Raw genomic sequence first — 15,340 nt, 5'->3', positions numbered from 1 at the left:
GAAGCATCTGCCTTTTGATTTCGGCTCAGGTCATGATCTCATGGTTCGTGAGTTCGAGCCCCACATCAGTCTCCACACTGACAGTGCAGAGCCTGCTTGGGATTCTCTCTCTCCCCCTCTCTCTGCTTCTCTCCCTCTCTCTCTCAAAATAAATAAATAAACTTAAAAAAAAAAATACAACACCTTCCAGGAAACTTCACTACTCTTTCAGATGTTGACCCCGTATTTTCCATCACATATGAGAAGGAAGGATAATGCTTAGTTACAAGGCAGACAGACACTGCATGAACCAAGCATATTACCTCACAGCTGCAGCTGTTGCATGCCCAGATCAAAGACTATGGACAGTATTACTTAGATAGAATGCCCTCTATATTTAAAAGAATAGCATTACCCAAAGCAAACAAAGTAAACCAGTAAAGCAAAAGCTTTTGCAGGGTGTGGGCACTAACTGCGCTTCTCATAGGAACCAGCCGGCTTGACAAGTTTTTGTTTATAAACCCTAGGAGAATGCAAAAGGAAGTAATTGCTAGTGGGATGGGAGAAGGAACAGCTCTTGGATTTCACCAGCATTTAGGAGAAAAGAGGGAGAATTGTGGCTCAGTTGACATTGTGATAAAGGATTGTCATGGTAAGGAGCTCAGGTTTTGGTCTCAAATGGACTTGGATTCAAATCCTGCATTGGCCACTCATTGGCTTCTTTGGACAAGTCAATTAATAATAATAAATAACCTTTACAAAGCACTAATGATATGTCAGGCACTGTTGTAAGTGCTTTATATGTATTAATTTATTTAACCCCCTCAACTATCTTATGTGGTAGGTACTATAATTTCCTCCATTTTATGAATGCATATACTGAGGCACAGAGTAATTAAGTCAGTTGCCCAAGATCAACACACATGTATTAAGTGAAGGAGCTGTTTCCAAAAGACCTGGCCATGTATCTCATGTCCTTCTAGTCAATAACTTTTCCCGCTTGAGTTAAGCAGTGCTGGTTTCTGAGCTCTAAGTGATACAACCAACAGTTTACAAGGGTTTTTATGAATGTTGTCACACACGTATGAATTTTGTGCCAAATAAATTGTAGATATCATTTATACTCTAGGATTATAAGGAAGATTGTGAAATGAAGAAAATATAGTTAATTGAGAAAGTATGAAACTTCTTTGGAGGGGCACCTGGGTGGCTCAGACGGTTAATCATCTGACTCTTGATTTTGACTCAGGTCATGATCTCATGGTTTGTGAGTTTGAGCCCTGTGTTAGGCTCCACACTGTCAGTGCGGAGCCTGCTTGGAATTTTTTTTTTCTCTTTCCCCTGCTCCCCAAAATAAATAAATAAGCTTAAAAAAAAAACAAAAACAAGAAACCTCATTGGGAATTAGCATATGAATTTTTTAAAACAATCTCAAACTTGGGGCGCCTGAGTGGCTCAGTTGGTTAGGTGACTGACTCTTTTTTTTTTTTTTTAATTTTTTTTTTTTTAACGTTTATTTATTTTTGAGACAGAGAGAGACAGAGCATGAACGGGGGAGGATTGGAGAGAGAGAGGGAGACACAGAATCTGAAACAGGCTCCAGGCTCTGAGCTGTCAGCACAGAGCCCGACGCGGGATTCGAACCCACGGACCGTGAGATCATGACCTGAGCTGAAGTCGGACGCTTAACCGACCGAGCCACCCAGGCGCCCCAAGGTGACTGACTCTTGATTTCACCTCAGGTTCTCATGGTTCATGAGTTTGAGCCCCTCATCAGGCTCTGTACTGACAGTGTAGAGCCTGCTTGTGATTCTCTGTCTCATTCTCTCTCTGCCTCTCTCTCTCTCTCTCTCTCAAAAATAAACATTTTTAAAAATATATACTTCCTTTAAAAATAATAAATAAAACAACCTCAAACTTACAAACAGGTTATAAATACGGCTCTGATAGGTGTTTTTGTTTTTTGGGTTTTTTTTTGTGCTGAACCATTTGAGACTAAATGCTGACTTGTTACCTCATCACCTTCAAATACTTTAGCGTGTATTTCCTACAAAGGATTTCTTCGTAATACAACCATCAAAATAAGAAAATTAACATGATAGAATACCATTGTTCAATCCTCAGCCAACTCATGAAGTTTCGCGGGTTTGTCCAATAATGTCCTTTGCAGTGAAGAGATCTTTGCATTTAAGTTGTTCTGTCTCTTTAGTCTCTTTCAATCTGGAGCAGTTCTTTGGTCTTTCCTCAACTTTCTTGTCCTTGACACTTTTGAAGGTCAAAGGCCAGTTATTTTGCGCCATATTCTTCCATTTGGGTTTAGCAGAGGTTTCTTCGCAATTAGATTCAGGTTATGCATCTTTGGCAGAAAAATCAAACACCAACGATGCTGTGTTCTCCTTACATCCAGTCAGGTGGCACATGATTGTGATCTGTCCCTTTGCTAATGGTGTTCGCTTTGCTCATTTGATTAAGGTAACGTCTGCCAGTCTTCACATCTGTATACTTACTCTTTTTCCTTTTACTTATTAGGTATTTTGTAAAAAGGTACTTTGAAACTAGGTAAATGTCCTATTCCTATCACACTTTCAATTTCTTTATTTTTCTCTTATTCAGTGGGTTATAATTTATTACTCTATCTATCTTTAATTGGGATGCAATTCACCTACCATAAAATTCGCTCCTTTAAAAAAAAATTCACCCTTTTAAAGTGTACAATTCAAGGGTGCCCTGGTGGCTCAGCTGGTTGAACGTCCGACTCTTGATCTCGGCTCAGGTCATGATCTCACAGTCTGTGGGATGGAGCCCCGTGTTGGGATCTACATTGACAACACAGAGCCTCCTTGGGATTCTCTCTCTCCCTTTCTCTCTGCCCCTCCCAACTTTTCCTCTTTCTTTCTCTCTCTAAATAAATAAATAAATAAACTTAAAAAAATACAGTATACAATTTAGCAGGTTTTAGTATATTCTTAAAGTTGTATGACCATCACCACTATCTAATTCTAGAACAATTTCATCATCCCGAAAACAAATGCATTAACATCCATTCTTTCCTCTCCCTAGCCACTGACAACCACTAATTTGCTTTCTGTCTCTGGGCATTTGCCTATGCTGGCCCTTTTATACAAATAGAATCATAAAATACGTGGCTGGCTTCTTTCACTTAGCATAAAGTTTTCCAGGTCCATCCATATTGTGGTGTGTGTCAGTACTTTATTTTTTTTTATAACTTGTTTTATTTTTTATTTTTTTAAATTTACATCTAAATTAGTTAGCATATAGTGCAACAATGATTTCAGGAGTAGATTCCTTAGTGTCCCTTACCAATTTAGCCCATCGCCCCTCCCATAACCCCTCCTGTAACCCTCTGTTCTCCATATTTTTGAGTCTCTTCTGTTTTGCCCCCTCCCTGTTTTTATATTATTTTTGTGTCCCTTCCCTTATGTTCATCTGTTTTGTCTCTTAAAGTCCTCATATGAGTGAAGTCATATGATTTTTGTCTTTCTCTGACTAATTTCACTTAGCATAATACCCTCCAGTTCCATCCATGTAGTTGCAGATGGCAAGATTTCACTCTTTTTGATTGCCGAGTAATACTCCATTGTATATATATATATATATACCACATCTTCTTTATCCATTCATCCATCAATGGACATTTGGGCTCTTTCCATACTTTGGCTATTGTTGATAGTACTGCTATAAACATGGGGGTGCATGTGTCCCTTCGAAACAGCACACTTGTATCTCTTGGATAAATACCTAGTAGTGCAATTGCTGGGTCGTAGGGTAGTTGTATTTTTAGTTTTTTGAGAACCTCCATAATGTTTTCCAGAGTGGCTGCAGCATCCTGCATTCCCAAGTACTTTTTTTTTTTTTAATTGGCAATTAATATTCCTGTATAAGTAACACATATATAATGGGGCACCTGGCTGGTTCAGTTGATGGAGTGTGCGACTCTTGATCTCAGCATTGTGAGTTCAAGACCCACATTGGATGTAGAGATGCCTTTAAAAAATAAATTAAAATGTATAGTGTATAGTATACATACATCACATTTTGTTTTTTCATTTATCAAATGATAGACATTTGTGTTGTTTCTATTTTGGGCTATCATGAGTAATGCAACTATGAACATTCAGGTACAAGTTTTTGTGTGGCTATATGTTTTTAATTCTCTTGGGCATATACCTAGAGGTGGAATTTGGGGGTCATATGGTAACTCTATGTTTAACTTTTTGAGGAAATGCCAAACTGTTTTCCAAAGTGGCTGCACCATTTCACATTCCCACCAACAGCACATGAAGGTTTCAATTTCTCTGCACTCTTGCCAACAGTTGTTATTATCTATTTTTTTTATTATAGTTGACCCTTGAACATTAGGGACAGTGACCCCACACACACAGTTGAAAATCTGCACATAATTTTTGGCTCCACCAAAGCATAACTACTCATAGCCTACTATTGACTGGAAGCCTTACTGACAACATAGTTACTTAATACATATTCTGTATGTTATATATACACTGCATTCTTACAATAAAGTAAACTGGAGAAAAGAAAATGTTATTAAGAAAATCATAAGAAAGAGAAAATAGGGGCTCCTGGCTAACTCAGTTGGTAAAGCATGGGACTCTCGATCTCAGGGTCGCAAGTTTAAGCCCCACGTTGGGTGTAAAGCTTATGTTTAAAAAAAGAAGAAGAGGGTGGCTCATTCGGTTGAACTTCCAACTTCGGCTCAGGTCATGATCTCATGGTTCATGGGTTTGAGCCCCGCATCAGGCTATGTGCTGATAGCTCAGAGCCTGGAGCCTGCTTCGGATTCTGTGTTTCCCTTTCTCTCTGCTCCTCCCCTGCTCATGCTCTGTCTTTCTCTATCTCTCAAAAATAAATAAACATAAACAAAAAATTTAAAAAAGATAAAGAAGAAAGAGAAAATACATATGTGGTACTCTACTGTATTTGTGGAAAAAAAATCCATGTATAAGTGGACTCATGCAGTTCAAACCTGTGTTGTTCAGGGTCAATGTGTAGCCATCTGAGTGGGTGTGAAGTGATAGTTCCTCGTGGTTTTTATTTACATTATTTTTATTTTATTTATTTATTTAATTTACATTATTTTATTTATTTATATTTAATTACATTACATTTCCTTACTGACTGGTGATGTTGAGTATCTCTTTGCCCTGATAAACTCAAACAGGCTCTTTCTGATCTTTCAGGTCTCAGAGTAGACGTCATCCCCTCATAAGGGCCTTCCCTAAGTCTTCACTGCAGTGATAGGATCCTTCTATAAATGTTTCTAGTTCTTTCCCCTCTCTGCATGTTAGGTAAGATGGTACTTTCCTGCCCCCCTTGACCCTGGGTGTGGCTATATGACTTAATTTGACCAATGAAAGGTGAACAGAAGGGAAATGCGTCATTTCTGGGCAAAGGATACGTTGCCATAATCCCCTTCTTGCTGCTTCAGTAATGATCAAATTTCACATTGAGGTGAAGCCTGGGCCTATGAGTAATTATAATAAGCAGACTTCCCAGTCTGATGCTCCTGATGTTGTTTTGACGAGTTTGGCAGTGCCTCCCAAATTTAAACATAGAGTTAAAACATATGAGCCAAGGGGCACCTGGGTGGCTCAGTTGGTTGAGCAACTGACTTCAGCTCAGGTCATGATCTTGCGGTTTGTGAGTTCAAGCCCCACGTCGGGCTCTGTGCTGACAGCTCAGAGCCTGGAGCCTGCTTCGGATTCTGTGTCTCCCTCTCCCTCTGCCCCTCCCCCACTCATGCTCTGTCTCAGAAATAAATAAACATCAAAAATTAAAAAATATAAAAAATAAAAAATAAAATATATGACCCAATAATTTCACTCATAGTACCCAAGAAATTTAAATAAATATGTCTTCCCCTAAATGGGTTCATGTATGTTCATAGCAACATCATTCACAATAGCCAAAAAAAAAAAAAAAAGGAAACAACCTGAATGCGCATCATCTAATAAATGAATAAAATGTGGCATATCCATATAATGGAGTATTATTTAGCCACATATAAAAGAATGGAGTACTGTGCATGCTATAACGTGGATGCTCCTGGAAAACATGTTACGAGAAAGAAACTAGTCACATATTGTATAATTCCATTTACATAAATTTTCTAGAACAGGCAAATACATGGAAACAAAAAGTAGATTCATGGTTGCCTAGGGCTGAGTGTGTGTGTGTGAAAATTGGGGATGATAGTTAAAGAGTATGGGGCTTCTCTTGGGCTTTCATTTGATGAAAATGTTCTAAAATTGATTTTGGTGATGTTGCTTTAAGTGGCTGGGAAACATGGTATATGAATTGTATCTCAATAAAACTTACAAAAATTAGGGTATTGATGTACTTCATAAGGCTATTGTGAGAATTAAATCAGTCAATGTGCATAAATCATAGAATAATGTTTAAAACATAAGTGCTCAAAGGGCGCCTGGGTGGCTCAGTTGGTTAAGCATCTGACTTCAGCTCAGGTCATGATCTCACAACTTGTGAGTTCAAGCCCCACATTGTGCTGACAGCTCAGAGCCTGGAGCCTGCTTTAGATTCTGTGTCTCCTCTTTCTCTGCCCCTTCCCTGCTCACGCTCTGTCTCTCTCTCTCTCTCTCTCTCTCTCAAAAATAAACAAACATTAAAAAAATTAAAAATATATTTAAAAAAACATAAGTGCTCAAGAAGGCTTATATTGTTAATATTTCCTTGAGACACCTAATGCCTTTTCTTTCTTTCTTTTTCTTTCTTTCTTTCTTTCTTTCTTTCTTTCTTTCTTTCTTTCTTTTCTCTTTCTTCTTTCTTTCTTTCTTTCTTTCTTTCTTTCTTTCTTTCTTTCTCTTCTTCTTTCTTTCTAAATTTTATTTTTAAGTAATCTCTATATCCATCTTGGGGCTCGAACTCACAACCCTGAGATTAAGAGTTGCACGTTCCACCAACTGAACAGCCAGGTGCCCCACACCTGATGCCTCTAATCTGATTTCAACAGTCATCTGTTTCTTACAATAAAATGATTTCTAATTAAGACCACAGCCAAAAGCAAAATTGCACCATGACTATAACTTGTTTTAAGAAAGATTAAGACAGGAGCACCTGGGTGGCTCAGTTAACCGTCCAGCTCTTGATCTCAGCACAGGTCTTGATCTCAGGGTCGTGAGTTCAAGTCCTGTATTGGGCTCTGCACTGGCTGTGAAGCCTACTTAAAAAAAGAAAAAAAAAAGATGAAGACATTATAGGGTAGAAACAAAAATGAGACAGGTATAGTAAAATCAATACAGTGAATTTGTACAGATGCATACATTTTAGTTGAATGCATAGAAGGAAGGGACAATGAATCAATTAGGATTAGATGTGGTTGCATATGACAACAAAACAAAACAGGGTTTAAACAACACAGAAGATCATTTGGCTTCATTCATAAATGAAGTCTTGGTTGGTAGTTCAAGACCTATATGAGATTTTTGTTCCACAAAGACCTTAGTAATGCGTGCTCCTTCTACCTACTGGTCTGCTATCCTCACCCTCCTGGTCCAAGATAGCAGCTAGCGTGGCAGCCATTTTGTCCAAATCTGTTCCCACTTTGGAGCCTGTGCACCTATTCTTTCTTCCTAGAAATCTCGCTGAGTGCCTCTTGCCCCATCTTTGGTTCTCAGCTTTGGAACATGGTCACCTCTCCACAGCTGACTATCCTGACCACATGTCCCACTCCCTCTTACCAACCTGCAGTCTTTCCTTCATCTCACTTATCACCTGTCTGTATTGGTTCTATTACCTACTAAAGGTGTGACCTTGGGCAAATTCCTTTATCTCCCTGTGCCTCATTTTCTCTACCTGTAAAATGGGGATATCATAACACCAACAGGAAGGTTACATGAAGGTTCAAATTCACGAGAATGGTTAACCCTGAACACGGCGAAGGGAACGAGACGGCATTATCCCCAGTGTCTGTTTTTGTTCCAGAACATATGAAGATATTATGTTAATAAGCTGACCTTAAGTCGGTGCCACTGTTTGGTAGTAGAATATTGCTCAATATTAATTACTAACATCCATCTTGACTCCCTGAGAATAAAGTCAGTTAGAAACTCTGTGCTGAATTGGATGGGAAGACTGAGTTCTCCTAAACACAGCTCAAGTTCTGGTGTTGATATCAGGCGCCTCCCTCCCAGAAGGAAAATAAGTCTTTTTTTCCAGCCTGAGCTTCTTAGACTCAGGTTTGGAGAAGAGATAAGGAATTAGATGAAATTGCCTCAGTCAGTTGCATATGTCCGACTCTTGATATTGGCTCAGGTCATGATCCTGCAGCCAGTCGTGGGATTGAGCCCCATGTTGGGAATCTCTCTCTTCCTCTCTCTCTCTGCCTCTCCCCTGCTTACATGCCTTGCCCTTTCTCTCTCCCTCTCTCTCAAAATAAATAAACATTTTTAAAAATATGTATTTTAGACAAGTGCAGCAAATCTCCAAAGCTCCTGACATCTTTGACCACCAAGCATCTCACATGTGTCTTGCTCATTCTTGGGCAAGGTTGTCAAGGTTTCTACATCTACCCAGATCTTATCATTTGCAAATCACACAGGGGAATTAAGATGTAAAGACAGCCTGGATTTGGCACCATCTAATAACAAAGCTGCAACCCTTGGAGCAGCATTCATGATCCAGGGAGATGCTCAACACTCACGGAATGTAGTCACGTGGTACCAGGGTGTAAGTCAATGCTAAACATACTTTGTGCCATGACAAGTCCAAACAGATCCTTGCGGCATGCTGGGAAGGACAAGATCTTATCTGTAGGTGGAAAGAATCATGATTGGGTTGCTAAAGGGAGCTGCATTTTCAGAGAAGTTTTATTTCCTTGGGAACATCGTACTAGCCCTCCTGCGAACACAGGTGTTTCTTTAAAAATCACCTTAGATCTGGGGCCCCTGGGTGGCGCAGTCGGTTAAGCGTCCGACTTCAGCCAGGTCACGATCTCGCGCTCCGTGAGTTCGAGCCCCGCGTCAGGCTCTGGGCTGATGGCTCAGAGCCTGGAGCCTGTTTCCGATTCTGTGTCTCCCTCTCTCTCTGCCCCTCCCCCATTCATGCTCTGTCTCTCTCTGTCCCAGAAAATAAATAAACGTTGAAAAATCGCCTTAGATCTGATACATCATTTTATCATTTATTTTATTCATATTGTATTTTTCCCTTCAGATTGGAAAGAGTGGCAATACTTTTTTGCCCTCTGATTAGTTTTTTAAATGCTTATTTATTTTTGAGAGAGAGACAGAGACAGAGCATGAGCGGGAGAGGGGCAGAGAGAGAGGAAGACACAGAATCAGAAGCAGGCTCCAGGCTCTGAGCTGTCCGCACAGGGCCTGATGCGGGGTTTGAGCTCACAAACTGTGAGATCATGACCTGAGCCGAAGTCAGATGCTTAACCAACTGAGCCACCTAGGCACCCCTTTCCCCTCTGATTAGTTTTAAATATATGGTTAGTGTTTTTAAAAATCAAGTATTAGATGGGGCGCCTGGGTGGCTCAGTCGATTAAGCGTCCAACTTCGGCTCAGGTCATGATCTTGTGGTTCCTGAGTTTGAGGCCATGTCTGGCAAAGCCTGGAGCCTGCTTCGGATTCTGTGTCTCCCTCTCTCTCTGCCCCTCCCCGGCTCATGCTCTGTCTCTCTCACTCTCAAAAATGAATAAATGTTAAAAAAAATTTTTTTAGGGCGCCTGGGTGGCTTGGTCGGTTAAGTGTCCGACTTTGGCTCAGGTCATGATCTCACGGTCTGTGAGTTCGAGCCCCGTGTCGGGCTCTGTGCTGACAGCTCAGAGTCTGGAGCCTGCTTCGGATTCTGTGTCTCCCTCTCTCTCTGCCCCTCCCCTGTTCATGCTCTGTCTCTCTCTGTTTCAAAGATAAATAAATGTTAGAAAAAAATTAAAAAAAAATTTTTTTTTTAAAAATCAAGTATTAGGGAGGAGCGCCTGGGTGCTCAATCCATCTCAGGTGGTGATCTCACAGTTTGTGAGTTCAGTTTGAGCCCCTCTTTGGGCTCTGTGCTGACAGTGCGGAGCCTGCTTGGAAGTCTCTCTCCCTTCCTCTCTCCCAGCCCCTCCCCCACTCTCTCTCAAAATAAATAAATAAAGTTAAAAAAAAGCACACATTAGGGAAAATTAAAAGAAGCAACTAAAAATCATCTATAATTTCACCTTCCAGATATAATTGTGGCTAACATTTTAGTGTTATGTGCCTCTTGACTGTAACAGAAATTTCCTATTTTCTCAATAGCTTATCCACTTTTTCCTTAGCAGTAAAACTCTAGATGTTTAGTTGGGTCTATGGCTGCTCAGAATAAAATCTATATTTGCCAGCCTCTTTGCCCACAGAGTAGGTCCTGGCCATGAGATGGAAGCAGAAGTTGTCTGTATGACTTCCAGGAAGTGTGATTAAGGAGAGAATATGAGTTCTTCTTTCCCTGCCCCTTCCTTCATGTTTGCTGGAATGAGGCCTGATGGCTGGAGTTTCAGCAGCCATTTTGGACAGTGTAGTAGAAGCCATGTGATGATGATGTGGACCAAGAGGAAAGAAGGAGTCTGGGTCACCCTATCTGCCCTTTTATCAAAAGAGAAATCAACTTTGAATTTCTTTGATTCAATATACATTCACCAAGTCTGACAGTAAATCTAATGTCAACTCTTTTGGGGGGCTCTTTCCCATCTCTTGGAATCACCTAAACAAAACAAAATAATAACAACCCAGCTTCCCATAATACAATAAAATTGGGGAGGCACCTGGGTCACTCAGTCAATTAAGCGTCCGACTTCGGCTTAGGTCATGATCTTACAGTTCGTGAGTTGGAGCCCTGCCTCCGGCTCACTGCTGTCAGCTCAGAGCCTGCTTTGGATCCTCTGTTCCCCTCTCCCTCTGCCCTTTCCATGCTCATGCTCTCTCTCTGAAAAATTAATAAACATTAAAAAAAAAGGAATAAAGAAAATTGGGATAGGCCCTTTAGTTTTCTGCTCAATGATCACTGCTGATTTGCTCAGAGACTGAGTCCAAAACCATGTCCTATTAGAGTTAGATGGCACTCCTCTTAGCAACCATTTCCTTTGCACCAAGTCTGTCCAAGCATGGACTACTCTCAAGAGACTTGCTGCTTCCCAGGGTGCTACAGGAGTGAGAGGTGTAGGTCTTAACTATTCAGAAATTCAACACCTTCTGCCCTTCCAGGCTAGCTGCCATGAATATTTGTTATAATAATGGCTAATCAACATCCTTGGACTCCTTCCCCTTCCAGTGTTGGGGAACATCCCATCTTATCAGTTCATGCTTCTCTAAGACTGAGACTAGATAATGACTTTCTCAGGGTCTCTGCAGCTAGAGTGACCTAGCTAGTCTATGACCTAGACTCCGCCAATCAGAAGCATCAGTGCCAGTCTTCAATAGGAAGCAGAGAGCCACGGTTGGAATCCACTCTAGTCAGCATGGCAGGAGAAACTCTCAGCTTCAGAGGCTGCAGTGGCCTCTGGTCTTATGGGCAGAGGATAAATCACAATGTCTAGAAGCAGCAGTAGTGTCTTGAACAAAGGAGATCTGTGGAGTGATTTGGCCATTGTTTCTGGATATAACCTTCAGGTCTGGAGATTATCAACCTATCTCATCCCTCTAGAGATATCTATAGCTATATAGGGAGATATCTATGTAGATACGGACATAGAGAAAGAGACGAGGGAGGGCAAGGGAGAGAGAGAGAGAGAGAGAGAGAGAGAGAGAGAGAGAGAGAGAGAGAGATTGTATGGAATTGGCTTGTGCAATTATGGAGCGAGCAAATCCAAAATTTGTAGAGCCAACGTCCCAGTTCAAGTCTGAAGGTTGGGAGTTGCCGTAGAATCAGGAAGTGTTGATTCCAGTTCAAAAAAGGCCATCAGACAGGAAGAATACTTTCTTACTCAGTGAAGAGTCAGTCTTTTATTCTAATCAGGCCTTCGACGGCTTGGATGAGGCTCTCTCACCTTATGGAGGTCAATCTTTTACTCAGCCTAATGATTTAAATGTTAATCTCTTTTATTTAAAAACATTTTTTTAATGCTTATTTATTTATTTTGAGAGAGAGAGAAAGAGAGAAAGCATGAGTAGGGGAGAGTAAGAGAGAAAGGGAGAGAGAGAATCCCAAGTAGGCTCCACACTGCCAGTGCAGAGCCCGAGGTGGGGCTCGATCCCATGAACCTTGATATCATGGCCTGAGCTGAAATCAGGAGTCAGATGCTCAACTGACTGAGCCACTCAGGCGCCCCTAAATGTTAATCTCATCCAAAAACACACTTAGAGAAACACCCAAGATAATGTTTGACCAAATATCTGGGCACCTTATGGTCCAGTCAAGTTGACATGAAATTAACCATCACACTGCCCCATAAAGAACTCTCTGGGATTGATTTAGTTGTTTGTATTCAACTTAAATAGCCTATACCCCTTTCCTGTGTTAAGGAATCTGTATCTCCACAGAAGCATTCTTCTCAAAACCTTCTTCTCATAACCTCGATGACAAATACCTCTATTGCTTTCACCTCTGGTCTCTTCAATTTCACCTTCCTTGATGGGCCTGAAGTTTAGCTTCCCCTTCTTTCAGTTGGTAAGTCCACAGCAGCAAAAAGCACAAAATCTGATTATTTTCTTAATAGTTCCCCCATCAGATTCCATCTTACCATATGTGATGCTTTCTTGGGGTGCCTGGTTGGCTCAGTCAGCCGAGCATGCAGCTCTTGATCTTGAGGTTGTAGGTTCGAGCCCCATGTTGGGTGTAGAGATTACTTTTTAAAAAGTCTAAAATAAAAAAGCATTTATAATCTGATTTCTTAAGATATTTTAGATAATTCTTTGTCAGCATACATGAAGCTACATACATTTTAATGGCTATAGTTTTCCATTGTAGGAATGTGACACAATTGAGTGAACTATTTCTTCTGTTTTTTTTTTTCTTTCTTTCTTTCTTTCTTTCTTTCTTTCTTTCTTTCTTTCTTTCTTTCTTTTTCTTTCTTTCTTTCTTTCTTTCTTTCTTTTTCTTTCTTTCTTTCTTTCTTTCTTTCTTTCTTTCTTTCTTTCTTTCTTTTTCTTTCTTTCTTTCTTTCTTCCTCCCTCCCTCCCTCCCTCTCTTCCTTCCTTCCTTCCTTTCTCTTTCTTTCTTCCTTCCTTCCTCCCTCCCTCCCTCCCTCCTTTCTTTCTTTCTCTCTCTCTCTCTCTCTCTCTCTTTTTCTCTCTTTCTTTCTTTCTTTCTTGTATGCTCTCCATCCAGCATAGAGCCCAATGTGGGCTTGAACTCATGACCCTGAGATCAAGACCTGAGCTGAGATTAACAGTTAGGCACTTGGGGCGCCTGAGTGGCTCAGTCAGCTAAGCGTCTGACTTCAGCTCAGGTCATGATCTCGAGGTTTGTGAGTTCGAGCCTCGTGTTAGGCTCTGTGCTGACAGCTCAGAGCCTGGAGCCTGCTTTGGATTCCGTGTCTCCCTCTCTCTGCCCCTCCCCTGCTTGTACTCTGTCTCTCTCTCTCTCAGAAATAAATAAACATTAAAAAAAAAAAAAAGAGAGACACTTAACCAACTGAGCCACCCAGGTGCCCCTGAATGATTTCTTTGCTGATACACATTTGGATCATTTACAAATTTTTCACTAGAAACAGTGCTTTGATGTACATATGATTGTGTGTACTTGTCTGGATTACTTTTGGCTTGTATGTCAAAGTTCAGTTATGAGACAGAAACTATAGTAGTTATTTTAACAGAAAAAATTTAATGTAAAAATTATTTGGGGTGCCTGGGTGGCTCAGCCGGTTAAGCGTCCGACTTCGGCTCAGGTCATGATCTCGCAGTCTGTGGGTTCAAGCCCCGCGTTGGGCTCCATGCTGAGAGCTCAGAGCCTGGAGCCTGCTTGGGATTCTGTGTCTCCCTCCCTCTCTGTGCCCCGCTCCTGCTCATATTCTGTCTCTCTCTCTATCAAAAATAAACATTAAAAAAATATTATTCAAGGCTCCAAATAACCACAGCAATATTGAGAAAGAACAAAGTTGGAGGCATCATGCTTCCTGATTTTAAACTATGTTACAAAGTATGGTGTGGCATAAAAACAGACACATAGCTCAATGGAACAGAAAGCCCAGAGATAAATCCAGATGTATGTGATCAATTAATGTACAGCAAAGGAGCCAAGGATATACAACGGGGAATCAACAGTCTCTTCAATAAATAATGTTGGGAAAACAGGACAACCACATACAAAAAAATGAAACTGGACCACTATCTCATGCCATACACAAAAATTAACTCACAATGAATTAAAGACTTGAATGCTTAAGGCCTGAAACCATAAAACTCCTAAAAGAAAACACAACCAGTAAGCTCCTTGACATTGGTCTTGGTGATGATTTTTTGGATTTGACGCTAAAAGCAAAGGCAACAAAGGCAAAAAAAAAAAAAAAAAAAAAGTGGGACTACACCAATCTAAAAAGCTTCTGTGCAGGGGCACCTGGGTGCTTTAGTCAGTTAAGTGTCTGACTTCAGCTCAGGTCGTGGTCTCACGGTTTATGAGTTCGAGCCCCACATTGGGCTCCCTGCTGTCAGCACAGAGCCTACTTTGAATCCTCTGTCCTCCTCACTCTCTGCCCCTACCCCACTTGTCTGTCTCAAAGTAAATAAACAAAAACTTAGAAAAAAAAAAAGCTTCTGCCCAGCAGGGGAAACCACTGACAAAATGAAAAGGCCACTTACTGAATGGGAGAAAATATTTTCAAATTATATATCTGATAAGGAGTTAATATCCAAAATACATAAAGAATTCATATAACTCAATAGCAAAAAACAAAAACAAAAACAAAACCCCCACAAACAGCCTGATTTAAAAACGGGCAGAGGATCTGGATCGATATTTTTCCGAAGAAACATACAGATAGCCAACAGATACATGAAATGGCAGTCAACATCACTAATCATCAGGGAAATGCAAATAAAAACCACAATGAGATATCACCTCACACCTCTTAGAATGACTTTAATCAAAAAGACAAGAAATAACAAACATTGGGGAGGGTGTGGAGAAAAGGGAACTCTCATGCACTGCTGGTGGGAATGTAAATTGGTGCAGCTGCGGTGGAAAACAGTGTGGAAGTTCCTCAAAAAATGAAAAGAACTACCATATGATTCAGCAATTCCACTTCTGGGTATTTATCCAAAGGAAATGAAAATGCTAACTTGAAAAGATATCTGTTCCCCCATATTTGTAGCAGCATTGTTAACAATAGCCAACACATAGAATCAATCTAAGTGTCCACCAATGTATAAATGGATAAAAAAATGTGGTATAAAAGAAAACTTAAAT

The 15,340-nt window shown here is 40.5% G+C and overlaps 1 protein-coding gene across 1 annotated transcript in view; it reads right to left on the bottom strand.

Moving 5' to 3' along the window:
• The window catches only part of STAU1 (staufen double-stranded RNA binding protein 1), an 83,000-nt gene extending 70,286 nt beyond the window's left edge, over nt 1–12,714 (bottom strand). Inside the window, exon 1 of the mRNA XM_006929670.3 lies at nt 12,678–12,714. The gene's annotated coding sequence lies outside the window, so the exon portion shown is untranslated. The remainder of the gene's footprint in view (nt 1–12,677) is intronic.
• Between the last annotated feature and the right edge of the window lie 2,626 nt (nt 12,715–15,340).

The sequence above is a fragment of the Felis catus genome, chromosome A3, assembly GCF_018350175.1.
Source record: "Felis catus isolate Fca126 chromosome A3, F.catus_Fca126_mat1.0, whole genome shotgun sequence".
In the NCBI taxonomy this organism is placed as follows: domain Eukaryota; kingdom Metazoa; phylum Chordata; class Mammalia; order Carnivora; family Felidae; genus Felis; species Felis catus.
The sequence above is the reverse complement of the archived record's forward strand: the minus strand, read 5'-3'. Positions and strand labels throughout refer to the sequence as shown.